At 37.9% G+C, this 22,334-nt stretch overlaps 1 protein-coding gene across 2 annotated transcripts in view; it reads left to right on the top strand.

Annotated features, from left to right (window-relative positions):
- The first annotated feature begins 1,249 nt into the window (after window positions 1-1,249).
- Window positions 1,250-22,334, top strand: part of LOC129727869 (uncharacterized) — a 153,345-nt gene continuing 132,260 nt past the window's right edge. Inside the window, exons 1-2 of one of the 2 annotated variants that reach the window (XM_055686113.1) lie at window positions 1,250-1,954; window positions 4,878-5,457. The gene's annotated coding sequence lies outside the window, so the exon portion shown is untranslated. The remainder of the gene's footprint in view (window positions 1,955-4,877; window positions 5,458-22,334) is intronic. The other variant, XM_055686114.1, reaches the window with a different exon arrangement.

Raw genomic sequence — 22,334 nt, 5'->3', positions numbered from 1 at the left:
GTATGGAGTTTATTCCCGGCCTCTGAGCATTATCCCGGTTCCTGAAAAACTCACATTGGGTAATGAAACTGGAAGCTACTATCCAAAAATTTCATACTGTTCCACAAATTCTCACTTTGAATGATATTTGGTCTGTTTAGGCTGTTGTTCATCAGGGAAAATTTTCCTACTACAAAAAGTTGAATCTAAAATGATACATAATCCGACCTAAATGTTCGGTATAGTTATGCTTTTAACTACCAGAAATTCGATATTCAGAGTGAAAAATAATTCCGGCAGAAATTATCAAGGTGTATTTTTGTCTATTAATTGAAGGTTTCATGAAAATCTATTCAAACAAATAATAAGTTCGAAAGAGAAAGGCTGGGTCGCTAGGTGGATTAATTTTGGGTTTTTTGGTTAAGGTTAAAACTTTTCGTATTTATTGTGTACATTTATTACATTAATTTTAATTGATGCATTCTGAGAACCAAAACTGATGTCTAAAAACCTAAATCGATGCATTCTAATAATCTAAAATATAACCAATAGTATAACCAATAATACATCAATAGGTTAATTCTTTATAAAGCTTTAAACATACGATTATAAAAGAGCTAATATTAGGATATGGAGTATCACAACTGACATAAATTACCGTAATTTTTCATAATTTCTTTGAAATCGAACAGACACTTGTTTTGCGTGCTGGATGTCCAAGCATTTTTTGTTTTATAGCCTTACTTAAGATTTAGGTACGTTTACTATTTTTATATTTGTTTTTCATATTACATGAAAATGCATTGAATTAATAGTTTCGAAGCTATGGAGTCAAAAAAAAACGAAACGCTCTTTTGGAAATAACTAGTTTAAAGTTGTCACTGTTTTTGACCGTTAGATAGCATAAGATTCAGGATATCTCGCAGTGAATTTCATTCATATCGGAGTGAATTGCTCTATAGAGTACGTAAGAGTACGATCGAACAGCAATTTCCATCATCATACTGCGCATGCTTTGTAGTCATCATCCCTTCATATTACACTCCTCTAGCACATTTCCATTCATTCTCTCGTTCAAAGTTCATCCGTTCCAAACAGCTGATGAAAGCAGTCCGCGCCTCTCGGGAAATCAGCGGTTGAAACTCGGGAAAATTTTCAACACACTATGGAAAAGTATTCTCACCATGCAGAGGGGAGGGGAAACTTGTTGTTATTCTGACGGTGTTGTCATTCGAGAACGTTTCAAGTTCCGACCTGCAGGCCCAAACTGTGCCCGTGGCGTCCTGTGGAGCATCAGTCGTAGAGCGCGATTCGAATCGGTTGGATGCCAGTGCTAGCAGCGGTGCTCGAAAAATCGACGGTAGCGATCTGTGAACGACGCGATAGTTAACTCCACTGCTACCGATAGATTCACCCGTCCGCGGTTGGCTACGGAACGATATGTGCAAGTGCATCTAAACGGAAGCTAGAGTGTAAATAACAACTCGTAGTCCGGCCGTTTCGCGGGCAGGAGCGAGTGAAGAGCGCTGCATATGAAGCGTGCACATGATATTTATGAGATCAGGATAAAGAGCGCGCAGTGATACTTTAGCCCAGTTGAAGGAAAAAAACCAGCGACAGTAAACGTATTTGAGCCTTGCCGGGAGCGGGAAAGTGGGAAGATACGAAAATAAATAGGAAATGCATGTCAGTGGTAGCAACATTTATGCTCCATAACGCGAGGATAATGATTTAAGTGTTTATGGTGAGAGAGTAAGAGGGATCATTACACGACACTTGGATAAATTTAGATGTGGAGTGATGCTCGGAAGTGGTGGATGGTGAGAACAGGTCGACAGAGAAGTACTCGACGTGACAAATGCGCTGATGTGCAACCGAATGCTACTGTTACAAATTAGTCATTGGGGAATTAGGTGGATAATGCCTGTCGTATGCAGTGGTGGCGAGTGCTGTCGAATTCCATTTACTCTATGAGGTAAATATCTTTACGGGTCGTTCTGTCACGGTACGAATAGGTGGCTAATGAACATTTACCACGATTAGCGAAAATTTATGGATGTTTGAATTTACGATGGTCGAGCGTATGTTCGTATGCTGCGGACTTATACATCATTTGTGCGCTACTAGTTTTAGTGAAAATTATTTCCAACTCCGAAATTTATTGTGCCTGTTATTAAACTGATTAACAAAGCTCGGCAAACAAAATATCTAACACGGGAAAGAAAGTTGCTAATACATTGTTATTATTTTGTTTTTGTGTTCTCAGTTGTTTTCTTACGCTTGGTGATCGAAATGCTTTACTACTGACCCAGAGAGGAAGGATTTATTACTTCTGAAATGAGTACTAGTAGTAGAGATGATTTATTCTTTTAGGATCCTGCAATCCAACGAATTCGAAACAGTTGCAAAGGACAAAATGTCTATCATCAAATCATGCATTCCCGGTCATATTAGTGTACATTGTTATCAATTATTATTGTAGAATAAATCTAGGGTTTATCGAATTCTTGGTCAAATTGCTCTCAGTTTATACTTTTTGGATTTCTCAAATCAAGATCATATCGTTTGGCAACATAGTGATGTGTTTATAACATGTGAACAATCACTTCCCTTAGTAAACATAATCTCCAATCTGGTAACATGCACGTAACAAAAAAATGGCAGCACTGCTGGTGTTCTATTTTGATATGTTGTAATACAGCAAATCAGACGTTAATGAAATTTCGTCTCGACAAAGTACCATAAAGATCACTATCCGACAGATAGAATACCGAAAGTATTCGAGAAATTAACATGTTTCATAAATATTTAAAAAAAAAATTATGAAAAAGATATTAGCAAATAGCACTATATTTGAAATATCTATGTGGAAACCATGATGATCCTACTCTGGTACTGGTTGTTAATCTCTCAACACTATTTTTGACACAAAGAAATGATTGACATACGCATACAGGAAATAAATCTAGAATGAAAAGATAAAATAATCTCATGATACTTAGTTTATTTATAATGATAATGAATCAAAAATATAAGCAAAAAACAAGCTTTTCAGAAAAAAAAAGGTTTTGTATTAAAATCTTGCGTAGTGGTATGGTTGAAGCACTATTTTTACTCGAATCTAAATCCATAAAGAGCCATGATAGGTATTTTACTGAAAGGTGCTAATGAATTACATGGAAAAACGTAATTTTTAAATCCGACTAAGGGACAGTTTGAAGAGTTCCTATTAAAAAACGTCTATAGGATGTTCAATAAGGTTGTGGCTCCGGCACTTCGGAACCTTTACCGGAAGGATCATTACGTCCTTCAATAGGACTGTGCATCGGCCCACACGGCGAATACATTTCAAGCGTAATGTCGGGAGAATTTGACTGAATTACTCGATAAGACTTTGGGGACTCCCAGCTTCCCGGACCTTAACCCCTGAACTTTTATGTATAGTCGTACATGCTGTCTAAGCAGAGCGAACATAAAGTGTTTTTTTCAGGAAACAATATCTTGTATTTTCATTTTTGACACATTTGTGAAGTGTATTTTAACATAAAGTTAACGTACGATATATTTTCGTCCTTCATCTTGATTCACTCTTTTTGAAATCAAATTTCCAACAACCACAACTTTATGGATGATTTTTTAGTTTTCAATACCGTACAATACCGCGACATACCGCACTGTGTGAGGTATCGTTTTTGTGTTGAAACCTTCATCCTTGCAAGTCGCGATGGGTGCTTGTTTATGCGTGATATCATTTTCCCTCCAGCTTTTAGCGACATTTGGCACCGTACCAAGTGGTGTGGTGAAAAAACACCTTTTGCGGCAAAACAGCGGAAAATATATTCGTTTGAAATGGCGAACCAACGATAAACTAAACCATTCTCCTAGTAGCAGCTGATTTCTACCATACAATGGCGCTAATGAAACGAAAGCGCCACAACACCTTGCACTAATTCGTTAGGAGATTCTTTCTCCAATCGTTGATAGTCTAATACAGGCACTTTCGTTTCATCCAAATTCCTATCGTGTTTTGTGATTTTGCGCCTTGCTGCTTGTTTGGCATTACAGCTAGTCTAGACATCATTTGTACTGGAATGTTATTTTGAGATTCTTTGCATTGAAAAAATATAAATATCATACTTTATTACGCTTTTGTATTGATATTGAAGATACAAATTTTTGCAATTACCTTCCAACGTTTATGTAATAGCGAATTTCTTTATTCCATTGGGTCAGCGCCAACTTACTCAGAAATAAAGGAACGATATTGCGATATACGATGCGAGTAAGAAAGAAATGCCAGATAATTGTTTACGAACTAAGCCAATGTGTTGGTGTTTGACAGCAGTTAGACAGCACTGCACAGTGAATTACGTTTTTAGATTTTTTTCTAAAATCAACTGGAGCTTAAGTGAATAAAAAATCTGGATGAAACTGATCAATATATGAAAAAACTGGAAGATTTTGGGATTCAACTGTTTGACTGGATCACTTGAAAAAAAACTGGAAAAATCCAGTTTAAACTGGAACATTGGCAACTCTGCAGTTGACAGTGTTAATGCACACGCACATGCTATGTTACTTTAGCGATATTTATGCGGTTGAGGATGTAGATGCCCTACCTACTTCATCGACTCCATGCAATAGATTGGCTCACATCAAATAATTTCGATATTAATTAAGATATATCATTTATTACGCTGACATGGTTTTCTTTGAAAATTGACACGAGAACTCAATGTCAGTGTGATGAGAGTGAGAGGGAAATTGCTATTGTATCATTTTCATTTTGCAGTGTCGAAATTTCGCAACACTGCTTCTGCAATCTGTGGTAGCAATTCAAAACCAGTATACTGATTATAACTTAGTTTCATTCAACACATTGTTTTTCGTATTCCCAGATCAACGTCTCATATTAGTTGCTAAACTTTATGAACACTCCGCTGAAGTGAACATCTGTTTCCGCAATCAACGCTAGAGGACGGCCTCGGAACCATCCGGTTAAACAGAGTATCATTCAGTGACATCACAGGAGAACAAACTGACAAGCGAAAAACAAACATTTTCTTTTCACTGCGAACCTTCCGGCCCCAACATGCTTGCTGCTGCATGTTTGTTGTGTAATGTTTGATTAAACAGTCGGGGATAGGCGTATATCTCTACGAATGTCACGCATAAATGCGTGTTGTCGAGTTCAGCTGAAAGTGTTACCTGTGTAAAGTGTTTACATCCCCCCAGATTGCTGGATTTTTTTATACGTTGTTTGGAAAAAGTGGGAGATTGTGCGTGATAACTCAGCACCCCATCGCATCACTCGGGTGTGTCACTGGCCGGCAAAGGATTACCCAGCTCATGTTTTTGTTGGTCGATGATATGAATTGCTCAATCATTGCTGTCGCGTTGTGAAAACCACAGCAGCGGAAGAAAACCGTCCGCAGGCGGCGTATTTCTGTTTGTGCTTCGTCGGCTTCAACAGTGCGTGTGAGTATCTGAAAGAAGGACAATTATTTGCACACTGCACGCAAGTGGAGTGTAAATTGGTTTGTATGCTATTTACATGAGCTGGTCATTCGTGTTCCGATTCCAAAGAAACTTTTCATGGGTATATTCTGACTTTCCAAATTACCATTTTTCGTTTTCATGTTGCAGATTTTTTCACAACTGAATTGGCTACATTTTAATTCAAATTTTTTAATGTACATATAGCGAAAGGGCCAATAATCTAGCGTATAAAATTATTGTAGTACTGAAATTACTCCTGAGTAAATTATTCTTTTATTTATTTGTGTAGCTCGTACATATCAAGAGGCGCACCCCGCTCACACTTAAACTTTAACCCTCTAGTGCCCAAGTTAATTTCTGGACGGGTTTCACTAAAATCACTATGGATCATTATAAACACTTTTTAAGTATTTATTGAAGCTTTTTAGAGGTTTGACTGAAGCCCGCCAAATGGCGGTATTGGGCACTAGAGGGTTAAACTAAGCAAATCCATTCAGTTGATTTTTTTTCTTATTTTACAAAACAAAATACGCGCAAAATTTCAACAATCATAGAGAAATGTACTTGAAAAATCATGTTTAGTAATATGTTTATGGTAAGTATAGTATGACATAACAGTTTCTCAAATCCAAGAGGTGAGCAGAAGAATTTGTTGCTTTGTAAGGATGGTTGCGAAACACACGAAGATAGTCCTACGAGTGTTTTGCTTGACTGTTTTTTTCTTCATACTATTAACACAGTGCTCTATTTAGATTAGATATAGACGTAGGAATTTTTGACGTTTTTCAATTTTCAATCGAATGGTCATGATTGTCCGCCTATTATTAGAATTTGCTCACAGTCTTACCAACATTCGTGTTTTTGCGTCTTGAAACTTAAATTGCATTCTTCTCGAAATACCCTTCTCCTTACTTTTTTTTGAAAGCTCACAGTGTCAATGGATTAACGGGCGATTGTACATGGGGTAGACCCATTCACTAAACGCAATATGCTCTGTTGCGAAGATATTAAACTTTTAAAATAACGAGTTGTTTTATTTAAACGATACGCCAACAAATGTGTCACGCCCCATGGACACGAATGCGGAATGAGAGCGCCGGCTCAAATTCCTAGTATTGGTTTCTCATGACTTATTTTATTATGTGTTCCTTCGTTACCATATCGTGGAATGTGTCAAAGCATACGCAGGATGCTTTTGAGCTTTCACTCCATTCGTCCACATAGCAAGACTGAAGTTTTAAAACTTTGGTCCGGCGCTTAACGTTATCAAACCGTTTATAAACGCCACGAGAAACAGTTCGGCTAATTTTTCGCAACCAAACAAACGACATTGTTCAATCTGCTAAATTGCCATCCCAGTGCTCGTAAAGGGATTTCAGAATCATATATTTGCGTTATCATGACAGGTTTCATGAAGACGTCGAGAAAGTAGTGAAAATTATGAGTTTATGCAGTGCATCCAATGTGACACGGCAATGACGCAGCATGTCGCAACATCGCTCCAATAAGAAATGTGATCGATTCATGTTTGAAAAATAATTGAGAAAGTAACTCAACAAATGCACTGCAACTTGCAAATTGTAGTGAGTGATGTTGAAGTACTTGTTCAGAAATCAGCATGATTTTGCTTCAGCGAAACAACCGATTACACCAAACAGCTAATTGGATGAAAACGTCCTGCTTGTGGCTGACTTCGGAACACATATGTTCTCCGAGATAGTGTACGAGGAGTACATTACAAAAAGCTGCAGGCAACGCACTACGGGATTTCGAGCAGAGAAAAATGGGAAAAATAATCCGGCTTTCCCACACTCTAATTTAGATCTGCTTTTTTTATTGCTGCTGAAAATGTATGAAATTAAAAGAAAGTCGAATGTCGCTCTTTTCTTGTCACCCTATTTTGAGGCTGGGCACTAGGATGGCAGCGAAAAGGGTCATGTCAAATTTCGAAAACCCCAAAAAATGATCTGTGCAAAATTTCAGCTCAATCGGATATGATTCAGGGGTGCTTCAAAGCGCTCAAAGTTTTGATTTTTCGACTCCCGAAAATCTACCAAGGGGGGAGTACAGGAAATTGGGAAAATCGAGACATTTTTTTCGTTGCCAAATGACTTAAAAATGTATAAAACTTTGAGATGTGGTGTTACCTCGAAAAAAAATTTTGGCCGAAAATCGCTTTGAAGCACCCCTAAATCATATCCGATTGAGCTGAAATTTTGCACAGATAATTTTTTGGCACAATTGGGGTTCGCAATCCCGGAAACAAGTTCCCGGGAAATACCTCTTCTCGGGATTCCCGAATCCCGGGAACAGAAATATTAATTCCCGGGATCCCGGAATTCCCGAGTTCCTAGAAAAATTCGCAAGATTTTTTATAGTTTCCTATACTGCCGGTAACCGCAAGCCAGTCCCATCTGTAAAAATGTTAAAACGAGAAAACAGCTTCGAAAGATATTTTATTCACGCTCAGTCATCACTTATTTAAGATGAATTATTTTGACAATATTCATGCTAAAATATAGTTTGCATACTAGCCCGCACTAATTACGTTGTAAAAACCATTGATATAATTGATTTTATGATAAAAATCTTGAGTGTGACTGACTTGCCGTTACATTCTGCACCGAAGAGAAAAGTAACCGCAAGTCAGTCACATTGCCATGTTGAAACTATAGTGCGTGTTGACGTGTTGTTATTCGTTGCCGTGGAAAACTGTCAATCCTTCGCTGTTAGGAAGTGTATGTCCAAGAGAACCTTTTAAGAAATGTCGACGTTGGAAAATCTCATGATGTACGGAACCGATGAAACTTGGACTTGGATAAAGAAACTGAAGCCGGGACTGCAGTTGGTTCATCCGACAACAAATGTCAAGATGATCCAAATCTATTTGAAGTTCGAGCATCACCTCTGGAGATTTCTTGGAACGATTCCCTGGATTCTAATGGAAGTTTTTTCAATACTCAAGATTTTGCGGATAGATCCACGAAGAAGCGAACCAAGAAAAAAATTGACTTGAATTCGTATTAGCAGAAAATTGCTCCACATAAATTCATCACCAATTCAAACTAAAAAATATTCCCAATAATTGATAATTATTACTAGATAACTTATTTTCATCTAAACGGTCGTATCGAACTCTTTTTTACTTCCCATTCATTTTTTCCCATTCACTGTTGTATTATGCATGTTTTTTTTTGTAAATCGGGACTGACTTTCGGTTATTTTTCTTTTGGGACTGACTTGCGGTTACTTTGCCTAATGTGACTATTCGACTTGGTATTGATTTCCACTTCTGTTGAACAAACCACTATTTTTTATCGGTACATCTGAAAATATACTCAAAGCTAGGCCAAAATACGATGCTAACTCAAATTGACAAAATTACAGATGGGACTGACTTGCGGTTACCGGCAGTATACAATAGTGCAATAAAACTAAATACCCTATCAAAACACGAAACTGACGTCGTGAAAGTGTATGGCAGCTCTAAAGTGGGCATTACACGAAGCAAATATTTGCTTAAAATGACTGGTAATATTTGCTTGCAAAAGTATTTTCTGTCTTATTCAGTAAACGAAAAATTAGGTGAATATTTGCTTCGTCTAATGTTGTTCTTTTCACTACTGAGTGAAAAGCTGTCTAGATTTTTTTCCATGTTCATTGACGAAAATTTTTGAAACCTGTAAATTGAAAAATTAATTTTATATTCGTAAATCAATGCGACATGAAAAAAATAATGTAATAAAACTAAGAGTCAGTATAACTTGAGTCGTGGTCGTTATTTCACATGCAAATCTTTTTTGCAGAATAATTACGTAGGCTAAATGTGATGGAATTTTTGACGTAGAACTACGTTTTTCTTTAGCCTACCACATAGTGATGTAAATAGGAAAACTATTACCGAAAAGGGGACGAAATATGTCCCTTTTTAAATGCTTATAAATCGGTTTGTTTTCAACCGATTTCCTTCATTTTTGCAGCAATTGTTTGGAAAATTATACACGCATCCACCCAAATGTAGAAAATTGTTGATTGATTATGCAAACTATTGTACTATTGATTATTGTCAAGCCTTGTTTAAACAAAAATTACGTCCTCTGATTGGTCGTTATATGATTGCTTCCGAAGCACGGTCGACAGTATTATATACCTTGCAATTGGAAACATGCTATTTGGCCTATATAAGAGCCTGTTTCAGCCGAAGCCGCTCATAATAGTTCTAGACAGCGACAAGAGCAGTCGTCCTCCCGCAGCAGCAGCACTAGCCCTCTGGTTGGTCACCACGTCTCAGGAGCAGCACGGTTCTTCTCAGCGTGCCTCGCCAGACTGTCATTATTCCCCCGTGTTAGAGCAGCATGAAGATCATCATCACCAAATCCAATTTTGAACAGCAAAATGCCTTTTTTCAAGGCAAATAAACAAGTCATTGAAAGTTAATAATTTTTGACAACGTAAGCAAGCATTTTGTGTGGATTCTAGCAGTTACATCTATCGCGGCCGTCTAATTTACAGAAGGTGAAATAGCTTCCACAGTGCATGTTGTCCGTATATCATAACTCCCCCACTGTAGGGGCAGCACAAAGGTTGCGATCAGCAACCGATTTTGAACAGCAAAATGCCTTTTTTCAAGGCAAATGAACAAGTAATTGAAGGGTGAAAATTTCCTAGCATCAACACAAGCAAACATTCTTCGCGGGATCCTAGCAATCGAATTCTGTTGTAGTTTATTTAGTTAATACCCCCACTGTTGGGACAGCACAAAGGCTGCGATCAACATAACCGATTTTGAATAAAAAACTGCCCTGTTAGAACGCATTCACAAAGGCAGTTAATTCGAATATGCAGTACTGATATAAAGTCGATTCTATCAATCAGCATTAACAGAATTTCGTCGTCTCCCAGCTGCCAAGTTGCAATATGATGCAACACGCAACAACGAGCAAACGAAATCGCTTGATGTTACAAACCGCAATAAAATACGGGTTAAAACCGTTGCGTGTGTGAGAGCACCATCGGTGTTTATTCGCTGTGTACAAAAATCAATAAAACTGAACAAATAACTTGCACGGTGGTTCGTCACCATATCTCAAGAGCAGCGCGATTCTTCCCGCTTCTCAGAGTGTGTCGTCAGACTGCCGTTATTGCCCCACTACTGAGGCAGCATAAAGGTTGCCATTAGAAAATCCAATTTTGAGCAGCAAAATGCTTTTCTCAAGGCAAATAAACAAATATTTGAAGGTTAGAAATTTTTTGACAACTCAAGCGAGCAATCTGTGCTGGATAGTAGCAATTTAAATCTGTAGCATCCGTCTAATTTACAGAATGTGAAACAGCTTTTACAGCTCGTGTTTTCAATGTCTTTATTACCCCACAGTTGAGGCAGCACGAAGCAAGCATTAGTAGACTTTATGACTCATAAATGGAACACCTACAACAATGTATTTGTTAATAGTGGGCGTAGTTCTACGTCAGTTATGCGGTCGTGTCTTGGATACAACCTCCTACTTTTTTCCATATAGTTATGCCCAGGGCTGGAATTCACCTCAGTGCAGACAGAACCACACAAATTTATACACAACACATTTGCCATCGAACCGTGCGTGCCACTCCCGCTATTTCGTTTGTGTTCTCTTCTCCCCATTCGCTCTTTTCTTCTTTCTCTCGCACCGAAAAAATGCGACTGAGTACACTTTGTGCATTTGCCAAAATGTGCGACACCACACATTGTGTCTTACTTTGTGTGTTGCTTGGGGCAATGATTATCGGATTCGACAAACGAACGATTATAGCATTAATTTTTGTTTTGGTTTTTGACACTTCATTTGACTACTATTGAAATAATTTAGAAGCTAATTTTCAGTGCTGCTCAATGGGTTTTGTTTCAAAACTAAAAATGGTTTCTTCCCGGAGGTAGCCGCAATATGTCTCCTAAATGAACAGTAGGGCAGCAATAGAATTCGACTTTTCGAATTTCGTTTAGAAGTAGGACTCAATAGTTTCGTCTTCGAAAAAAGTTCCCATACTAAACTTCAGCTAAATCTGACTTCGGAAACACGAAAGCATTATTTTGTGACCAATGAAAAAAATGCGCAGGTAGTTCATAAATTTTTGAATATCAAAAAATTCTGATCCCAAATGTCTTAAAAATACACGAAACATCGAGATCTGATGTTATCCAAAAACAAAAAATGAAAAAAATCGATCGGTCAAAGTTTTACTTTTCGACTGAACGAACTTCTAAATGCGACGAAGAACATTTTTTTACCATACAAGTCATTTCCACCCTAATGAACGGTATCAGTAGTGAATGCATGTAGCGATTGTATATGAATACCGAGACAGAAACATGTCTGGACGTGCGTAATATGTCCTAAGAAACACGTCCACGCCATTGAGAATCGTGTTTAAATGAATTCTCAAAAATGTATATGGTCCTTGGTCTTGGTTCCTTTTTTCTGCTATTTTTTCTAACCGCAACGCAACGCAAACTGCTCAAACTTAAGCACTTTGTTCTCACGCAATGTGGCACAAAAAGCAGCACAAAGTGTTGTTCCGTTCTCCCTCTTTTGAAATATTTCCCACCTGATGATATCTTTCATAGTCATTTCGTTTTCGCTCTTTCTCATTGTGCCTGTTTGTTGTCAAAATGTGTAGGTACCGTTCTCGTTGTGCCTTTACGTGAAATTAACACACTGAGCGCACTGAGTGTGCGAATGACAGCCCTGGTTATGGCCACCTTACCGGGCACCCTAGTGGGTAAATGAATAAACGAGTCTATTTTTAGCTGGTTACCAATCTCCGCATTTTTGAACACTTAAAATGAATGGTGCACCCATGTGCATTCTGTGTATTGGTATTGGTGTCAGCAGTGGCGTAGCTGCGGTTTGGTGGGCCTGGTGCGGTAACGAAAACGTGGGCCCCCAATTAAAATGACTGGGCAGTTTTTTCTTCCATAAAAGGAATTGAGACAAACAAAAACCTTAGATTTTTCTCCTTATTTATTCCGTTGTCCGCAAAATTATTTATTAGGTATTTAGATACTCACTCTCCGAGCCGTTTGGTTGGTAAAATCAGAAATTACAGATCAAAATCAATGGAATCAGTGCACAGTGGTTTAAAAGCGGAAATTCGTGAACTTAATTATTTTGTGACGTTTGCGTACATTTTAACCTTTCGGTTTGTTCTGATGACTTTTAAAATTTTTAATTTCACAACTTGTGGAATATTCGCCATTTTGTTTTTTAAAATGAAACTGTATTTAGAAAAATTAACTTTTTTATTTGAACCGATAGCGAATAAATGTGTTCTACAATGTTGTAGTACTTGAAATTTTAATAAAGTTTGTTTTAGACATCAAGTTGCCATGGCTTCAATTTATTGAGATATTATATGGTCTTTGGATGTAGTACCTTAAAATTAGTTTTTTGGACTTTCTAACACTTAAACCACATTATATAACATGGGTATGTTAAGCAAAGTTTCAGGTGATAGTAAAACAAACAACTTTGCTGTAGACACTTATTCGTTTAGATCTCATCTGTAGAAGATACTATGATTTTTATATTCAAAAGGGCTCTTTTCAAAATGTTATTACTAAGTTAGCTGCAAAGGTTGCACTTGCAATAAGTTTCGTCTGATAGCTCGAAGTTTAGTCTTTAATAATTGTGAAGATACTCAGTGGCCGTCAGTGGCCTGAAATATGTGGTGGTTTTTAGTTTCTTACGATTGTTGATTCCAAAAATCAGTTTTTCAGGTTTATTCTTATTTTATCTACGTAATACAACTTGGGTATGTTCAGCAAAGTTTTAGATAATAGTAAAATAAGCAACTTTACTTGAGACACCGAAACGCATGACGCATGATGATGCGCATGATGCAATGGAATATGTTATGATTATGATTCTTCGGGTAAACCCATCTATTTTTGAAATCATCGGCTTTGTGCAACACTGGCACAACTCAAAATTTTGCATTTTTGAGATTTTGATGGCAAACGATGCCAAATACTGTAAAGTTTTATCACACGAAATCCCATTTCGAAAATCACAGAAATTCCAGAGCTATGAGTAGATGTGCCTTTGCTGCACAAATCGAAATTTCTCCATAAAGTTAGTAAAAATAAGGTTTAAACTTGGACAACGTGAGCACGTAATATGTGCATAATAGACCCAAAGGTGTTAAATAAGGATTGGTAATCTTAAACTTCAAAGTTTTCTTGAAAATCGAAAAATAAATTTTCGACGCAAATTTTCAAACGCGTTTTTCTCGAAACTATGTTTTTTGAGTTGTGCCAGTGTTGCACGAAACCGACGAAATGTTAAACCAAAGCCAGAAGGAACAGGGACATCAAATGATGGAAACACTGCTCGTCGTTTCTTTTCCAATGCTTCTAAAACGGTATGCATAACTGGGCTAGACGTAAAAGCTTTGGAACGATGCGGAGCAATATTGCAGGTAATATAAAGGTAAAACTACAGTTTTCAACCTAAAATTAAAATGTAAATGTATTATCAGGTGTAAGCATCTGGATGCGAAATCAACACTAAGGCGACATCCATAAATTACGTAACGCTCATAAGGGGGAGGGGGGTTATCCTTAGCGTTACGATTTGTTACATAGGGGAGGGGGGAAGGTAAGATCAGCGTTACGTAACAAAAAATCTCTGAAGAGACTCTCCAAAAACCAGCATTTTCATTAGACAAACTCTTCTACAGCGTTACGTAATTTTTATGGGGGGTAGGCGCTGGCGTTACGTTTCGTTACGTAATTTATGGATGTCGCCTAAGCGGTTTTCCGAATATTGTGCAGAGACAGCAACATATCTAGTGCATCTATACCCGTGGTACTACATGTCAGCTTCAGTGCATAAAATACTTATCCACGGCAGCGAAATTATTGAACACTTTAATGTTCCAATAGGTCAACTTTCCGAAGAGGCTTAGGAATCGTGAAACAAAGATCTCAAGCGATACCGACGAGATCATACCAGAAAATGCTCAAGAACAATCTTGAATCTCGACCTTATTCGTCGTTTGTTGGTATCGTCGGACCCACTCATCTCCAGTATGTTTAAAAATACCAAACAAAATTCCAAAATATCATCTCAAGATGCAAAGTATTTGTTAGGTATAGATTTGATAGGAGACAGTAGTTCAGACAGTTCAGAGGTTCAAGATGAATCTTTTAACGATTTTAAAATTTATTTTTATTGTATTTTAGATTTGTAATAAATTAGAGTTTTTGAGTGAATGCAAAGTTTTTAAGTAAATGCAAAATTCACATATACATTAATTAATTATAAAATGTCCCATGAACATCAAAAAAGTTTACAAATATGAATCCCAAGCAAGTTTGCTGATTGGTATGTAATGGTATGCTAAAAAATGTGCCCTAAAATCATAACATATTCCATTGAAATACATCATGCGTTTCGGTGTTTTAAGCTTATTTTACTATTATCTAAAACTTTGCTGAACATACCCAAGTGGTATTACGTAGATAAAATAAGAATAAACCTGAAAAACTGATTTTTGGAATCAACAATCATAAGAAACTAAAAACCACCACATATTTCAGGCCACTGACGGCCACTGAGCATCTTCACAATTATTAAAGACTAAACTTCGAGCTATCAGACGAAACTTATTGCAAGTGCAACCTTTGCAGCTTACTTAGTAATAACATTTTGAAAAGAGCACTTTTTTAACATAAAAACCATAGTATCTTCTACAGATGAGATCTAAACGAATAAGTGTCTGCAGCAAAGTTGTTTGTTTTACTATCACCTAAAACTTTGCTTAACATACCCATGTTATATAATGTGGTTTAAGTGTGAAAAAGTCCAAAAAACTAATTTTAAGGTACTACATCCTAAGACCATATAATATCTCAATAAATTGAACCCATGGCAACTTGATGTCTTAAGCAAACTTTATTAAAATTTCAAGTACTACAACATTGTAAAACACATTTATTCGCTATCGGTTCAAATAAAAAAGTTAATTTTTCTAAATACAGTTTCACCTTAAAAAACAAAATGGCGAATATTCCACAAGTTGTGCAATCAAAAATTTTAAAAGTCATCAGAACAAACCGAAAGGCCAAAATGTACACAAACGTCACAAAATAATTAAGTTCACGAATTTCCACTATTAAACCACTCTGTGCAGTGATTTCACGTTTGATTGATAAAATGGCAAGGTTTGTTAATCTCAAGTTACTCATCGTTGACCTCAAATAGTTCTTGATCAACTTTAACTTAGAGCCAACTGTTTTCAGATGTCTCGCGTGAACGCAGATTATTTCCCTCACTCTGTTTCATATTTTCAAGTTAGCCACACAATAGCACAGATAGACAGCGTTTTCCAGACTTGGTAAAAGCACCGCTCCGAGCCGCTCGGTGACATCGCCAAATTATAGACACCAAGCACCACGAGCGTATTATCGTCTTATGTGACATTCGTAGTAAGCACCAGCTCGGCGCAAGAGCTAAAAATGCTACGAATGCAGTGCGATAATCTTGTGTTCGTCACCTGGAGGCACGTTGAGCGTTTTTTTCTTTTTCGTTTTGTTTTGATCCGTGAAGAGATATTTGCTGTGTGATGCTTTTAATTTGTTGCGCACCAAGCTGAAGACCAAAGCACCTAGCCCGAGTGCGTGTGGGTTTTGGAGCTAGAGCTACAATCAAGCTCTGCTTGAGATGCTGTGCGTACTTGACCAAGTTTGATTAGGAATTTTGTAATATTTTTTAAAATATAAACTCGTTTTTTGAATAAAGATTGATGATTATGCTTCCTGAAACGACGGAAAGTATCAAAATAATGTCTTGATTATATTCCACTGTATTTTCTGGCTGAAGGCTCAAACATATAAAGCAATTTAAACCTCATATTACAGGGAATATTTACCGAAACGCATGCTTTCTTTGAACGAAACAAACGAATCCAAGTAACTGCAACTGTTGCAAAAATTATAACAAATTTTCACTGTTCAATGTTCTTTTGAAACTATTAAACAGAGCATTATTTTGCTACTTTATTACATTAAATTTCATTTCATTGAATTCATGACTGTTCGCGCCAAAACTCCCGCCTCAGCTGGGCATTACTGTCATCCGTGAGTGACCAGCTGAGGCCCAAGCGACGCTGGTTTGCGCGTGATTGTTTTAGGCTTTGTTCTGGCTCGACAATGCTGCCGTCCGAGAGGCAGCCTCTAAAAGCGCTCTCCACAGCAGCACCAGTGTTAATCATTAGTGTTTATTGTGGTTAGTCGATAAGCGTACGGCGACAGCGCCGTTACACTGCCAGTTTGTAAATAGATATTAGAATAAAAATGTACAGTAGTAAAGTAAAGATTGTGCGTTTCGTGGTGCGCGAAAGAAAACTGCTCCCTAGGCCTTAATTGCCCATCGTGATGCCAAAGGGTGAAATTAAACACAACGTAGGGCCGTGCGCGATCAATGACATTTAATTTCAAAAACAACACAAACATATAGTCACCCACTCACCCGCATACGTCGTCAGCGCTCACCCTCTGCACTAGCTGTAACGTGTAGTATACATAGCAAAGATAAGCATAGTACAAGGAGACGGAGATGCCACGAAACAAAAAAGCAAGCAAAATGATTCGGGGCTACACCGTGCGCTCTACAGTGACATGCGTTCGTTTAGACGCACCATGTTTTTCACAGGTATTTCTTTCAAAACTAATTGAATTTTGAATGTCATCACTTATTTTTGTTTGTTATCATAAACTAAAACAAAAAGCATCGTTTCTTCAAAAAATGTGCACTTGATAGAATAAAAAATGCGAAAACTTAAAAATAAGCTGATGCATTCGTTAAGACGCACCTCAAGTCAACGTAGTAAAAGCTCAAATTTTCTGAGTCAATCAGTGGGATAATACTTTGTAGCTCCTTTTTTACTCATAATTACTATAAATACTCTTCTGGGCATTGAATTGACAAGGTTATGGAGAGTATTTACAGAGATCTGTTGCCAGCATGAACGTATGCATGATTTAAGATCGTTTACTATGTTGAACAGGTGTTCATTTGCGTAAACTCTTGCAGCCAAGATACCCCAGAGGTTCCTGATCGGGTTGCAATCCGGACTACATGCTGGTCCACCAAGTACGGCTATTTCATTTTCAGAAAACCAGGCCTTGGTTCGTTGGGAAACATGAATAGAAGCGTTGTCTTGCTGAAATACAACCGGTTCATCCATATTAGCCACCAAGTATAGAACCAGAACGTGATTTTGGTGGTTATCCAGCACGTGATTTTGGTGGTTATCCAGCAGGTAGGAAGCTTCTCGTCATATGAAAATCCTCTCCATACCATAATTGCTTCATCCTCCAAAATTTCACTTGGGTCAAGTGACATTTGATTCCGCCAAATCGTGCCAGTATTGACTGTAATAGTCAGGACCACCGAGGGTATCTTTTTCCTGATGAGAAATGGCCTGTGACAGTCACTACTGGATCGAATTGGCGGAATTAAATGTCTCTCGATCTACGCGAAATTTTGGTGGAGGAATGGTTATGGTATGGGAAAGATTTTCTTATGACGAAAAGCTTCCTATCTGCTGGATCACCACCAAAATGAATTCCAACAACTACTGCGAGCTTCTGGAAGACGTTTTGGTTCCCTACTTGGAGTATTATATGGATGAACCTGTTGTATTTCAGCAAGACAACGATACTATTCATTTTTCCCGATAAACTAAGGCCTGGTTTTCTATAAAGGACATCACCGTATTTGATGGACCATTATGTAGTCCTGATTGCAACTCGATCATGAACCACTGGAGTAGCTGCAAGAGTTTATGCAAATGGATGCCAGTTCAACACAGTAAACGACCCTTAATCATGCATACGTTCATGCTGGCAACAAATCTCTGCAAATACTCTCCATAAACTTGTCAATTCAATGCTCAGAAGAATATTTGCAGTTATAATGAGTAAGGGAGGAGCTACAAAGTATTAGCCAACTGATTGACTCAGAAAATTTGAGCTTTTACTACGTGCGTCTAAACGAATGCATCAGCTTATTGCGGTGCGTCTAAACGAATGCATCAGCTTATTTTCAATTTTTCACATTTTTTTCTCTATCAAGTGCACTTTTTTTGAAGAAATGATGCTTTTTGTTTTAGTGTATGATAACAAACAAAAATAAGTGAAGACATTCAAAATTCAATTAGTTTTGAAAGAAAAACCTGTGAAAAACATGGTGCGTCTAAACAACGCATGTCACTGTATGTAACTTTAGAAAAACACCAACGAAGAGATATCCGCTCTGTGGTGGTATTCTTCATTCTTCGCGTGCCGAATCATCGACTGAAGCACCCAGCTGCGTGATACCTAGCAAGCAAGAGCTCAATTTTTGTTCCGCCTCTAGTGCGGTGCGTGCTTTATCAAGTCTGGTTTTCAGCATTGCAAAAAATCGCTCCTTCGTTGCGTGTTTCCACGTTGCATCGAATGTTTTTTGTGATCGCAAAACATTCAACTTCGGCGTCAGTCGAATAACGAATCATGGTAAAAATGAACATCGGAATCTCGTATACTTTGTCCGTGTGGATCACGAGAGCAGAGTGGCGAGCACAGATACATGAGGTTAAGTTCAGATGGGCATGTTGACCGGTTCGGTGTTCGCAAGATTTTGGGGCCCCCTTGAGTGGTGGGTCTGGTGTGCACCGCATCAACCGCACCCCCCTAGCTACGCTATTGGGTGTCAGTTTCAGCCTCAAATATAGTAGGGTGGGGTAAAGTGATCGATTTTCCAGAACTAAGTTGTTTTGATTCCATTTGGGACCCCACACAATCCTAAGCTTACCGGAAGTTGATACTATGTAAACAAACCCGCGACAACTGTCAAACCTCTGTCTTCTTCTTTTTTGTGACTTCATCGTGCAATGATCTAAATTTCCATCAGAGGTAACCTGTTGTATCGAGTTTACACACTCCGCTGAATCGAGCAATCAAATGTAGGTTAATAGGCAGAAAGCAGGATCTATAACATGTTCCAGAGGCTGTTTCTGATAGTAATCTGACTGACAGCGGTACCTACACTGGTAGTGTTGGCAGAAAAAATCATTTCCAGCTTTCAATTCGACATACTTGACTTTTAACAGCTATAGCATTTTTAGGAAAATCCTAGCTCTTCAGTTTCTTCGGTAAAGTAGTTAAGCGACAAAAACCTAGTTTTTGAAATTGAGAAATGTATGGCTGAGGCCAGTTTGAGTTCTCTAGAATGGAAAATGCAAAAAAGAAGGTTTTCTCATACATATCTTCAAATTCGAAATGCAATGCGCCAAATCGACCTCTGATAAGTTCAGCATTGATTCAGACCCTCAAAAACGTTCCGCTGTGGGCGACGTTGGCCACCATCCCTCTGTCCCACATCAACATCCTGCGGTTCCAGAGCCTCGCGTCGGTGATGATTTGGGGGCTGTGTTCAGGCTTGGGAAGCTCCCTCTGGTGTTTATCGAGAAAAACATAAAAATCAACGCCGCGTACTATAATACCGAGTTTCTGGAGAATGTTGTGGCCATTTTTTGTTATAAGAAAAAAATACAAGCCTCTATCAAAATCTGACCGCAATATAGTCACAAGTGATCCTAAGCAACTTGTTTCGATCATAACAAGTAGTAAAAATACGAGAATTGTTGAAAAAAAGATGAAAATATTTATGTCCGCTTGCTCGTATGGAAATCTCCGATGGTCCAACCGTTCGCGTTCGCCTATTTACCGCCTATTTATGGAAAAGAACAAGGCGTAACTGTGTTATCATTTCCGATTTCCTGGATTATAATACGACAACGTTTCAAGCTTTACAATAAAAATTTATTGATTCCTTTAAGTCTCATCTTCCAAAGTTTACTTACTTACATCTCCATCAGTGCTATCTTACAACATCAACATCGATTCCATATGATAATTTTACTGTATAATCGTAACGATCTTTTCGAATCCCTGTTGAATGGTCTTTATTCGCGTGGTTCAAGACAAAATTAATGTTAAAATTGCAGCCGCTGAGAAATGTATGCAGGTGAAGAAAACCCCCGAAGCCAGGTTCGCTTCGTCGAATCAATTTCAAGGATTCAAGGAAATATATTCGACACCACCTAAAGCTGATGCCACCCTCTTTTTAATGTACCCTTGAATGCATATTTAAATTTGACTCCAAAAATTTGAAAAGTTTGAAAAACTCAACACAAAGTGGCAATTTGTAAAGCTTAACTGCGATTAAATGTTTATCCTATACCACGAATAGCTGGAAACAATTACCAATGCATTTAAATATTCCTCTTACCGGGTAATTTCAGAAAGACAGCCAACCATAATTGACAGTGGCACATCATCTATGGCTCTTCATTATACCGCTTACATCGTTCCATAACCTCATCCATTAATCACGAAAATAGCCTAATGATGTAAATGCATAATCATCGTTGGATTATTCCTGTCCCTGCTGACTGGCATATCCTGTCGCACCTTATCCCAGGGACTTGAGCCGTTTCTCGTCGGTGGGTGACGGTGCCGACAGATGAATAGATGTGCAAGAAAGTTTTGGAACTCACTTGGATGCGAAAGCAAAGTCACACTATCTACTTTGACTGCCGGTTCTGTTAATACTTAAAAGGATGTTCGTTGCTGCTTGGTTTTCACACTTTTCTTGGCCGAAAGTACCGTTCTGATTCAAACTTCGAACAGTCTCAAACTTCGAACACTTCACAATAAAAAGTAGGAGGGTGGTATTCAAGACACGACCGCATGACGTTGACTACCGTATTCTTATAAAAAAAAAAAATATTCCATTGAAGCAAATAGTAGAGGGAATTGCAACGCTTCTTTTACAAAACTTCTGTAATGAACTTTCGAGGCACCAAAAGGGGCCAGTTGCCGAATATATCCTTGTTTTTGGTTAGTCCGTCCAGAATTCCAGCCATTTAAGTGTTTTGCAGTAGCCATTTACTACTAAAAGCCACCAGCATTACGGGTGAAACCGGCACGAGATGACCGGTACTCTTTTGTCTTTCCTCCTTTCAGCTGCTATCACCTAGCGTCCGCATGTCGTAAATTTAACCCCAACAAAAAGAAGCATATTTGCAAGGTTTTTTCCGCTAGCAGCAGCATAAACATCGGAAACAGAAAGTGACAACAACAATAACAACAAAGTCAGATCGATTGTATCCGTTAGTGTCGACTGTGCTTGGGAAGAGAGGTAGTGATTGGCTGCGCGGTATGATTTAGACAATCGATATTAATTACCAATTTTTCAATAGTGTATCTCAAACAATAGTTTGTTTTTGTTACATAAATTTAACCGTAAAAGAATTTCTGATCGATTGATGCCAAAACCTCGAAAACCTGATAATAGATGACTGCAAAATAAGCGCTCAAAACCTGACCACTTTTCTCTGGTTTTCCCTGGTTGAATTACTAGATTTTAAAATTCAGGGGCCTAACTTCGATATAGACGTTAGTCAACGTCAAAAACGAATTATTATAGATTGTGTAATAAAAAGTATGATTATTATATACCATTTCGTTCCTTGGAACGTCCTTCATCCAGTTATGTACAGCAGGGCTACTTCCGGGGAATCAGCAGGCGTTGAAAAAAGTGACAGTCAGTATTCAGACGGTTTGCCCATTTACGACGGTTATAGTGATTTAGACGGTTATAGTGATTACGTTGAAGTGTTTGGAATTTTAGTCAAAACTGATTTCTAAATACTCCTTGTTTTCATGTACAAAATGTGTTTAAATCTATATATGTAAATGGCACTTAATTGCAACAACAATAAAATAAGCAACATGTTAAACCTTTGAGATCGATGAAAAAGTTAATTTTTCG

This window comes from Wyeomyia smithii, chromosome 3 (assembly GCF_029784165.1).
Source record: "Wyeomyia smithii strain HCP4-BCI-WySm-NY-G18 chromosome 3, ASM2978416v1, whole genome shotgun sequence".
In the NCBI taxonomy this organism is placed as follows: Eukaryota; Metazoa; Arthropoda; class Insecta; order Diptera; family Culicidae; genus Wyeomyia; species Wyeomyia smithii.
Note: the sequence above shows the minus strand (reverse complement) of the source record. Positions and strands in the feature narration are given on the sequence as shown.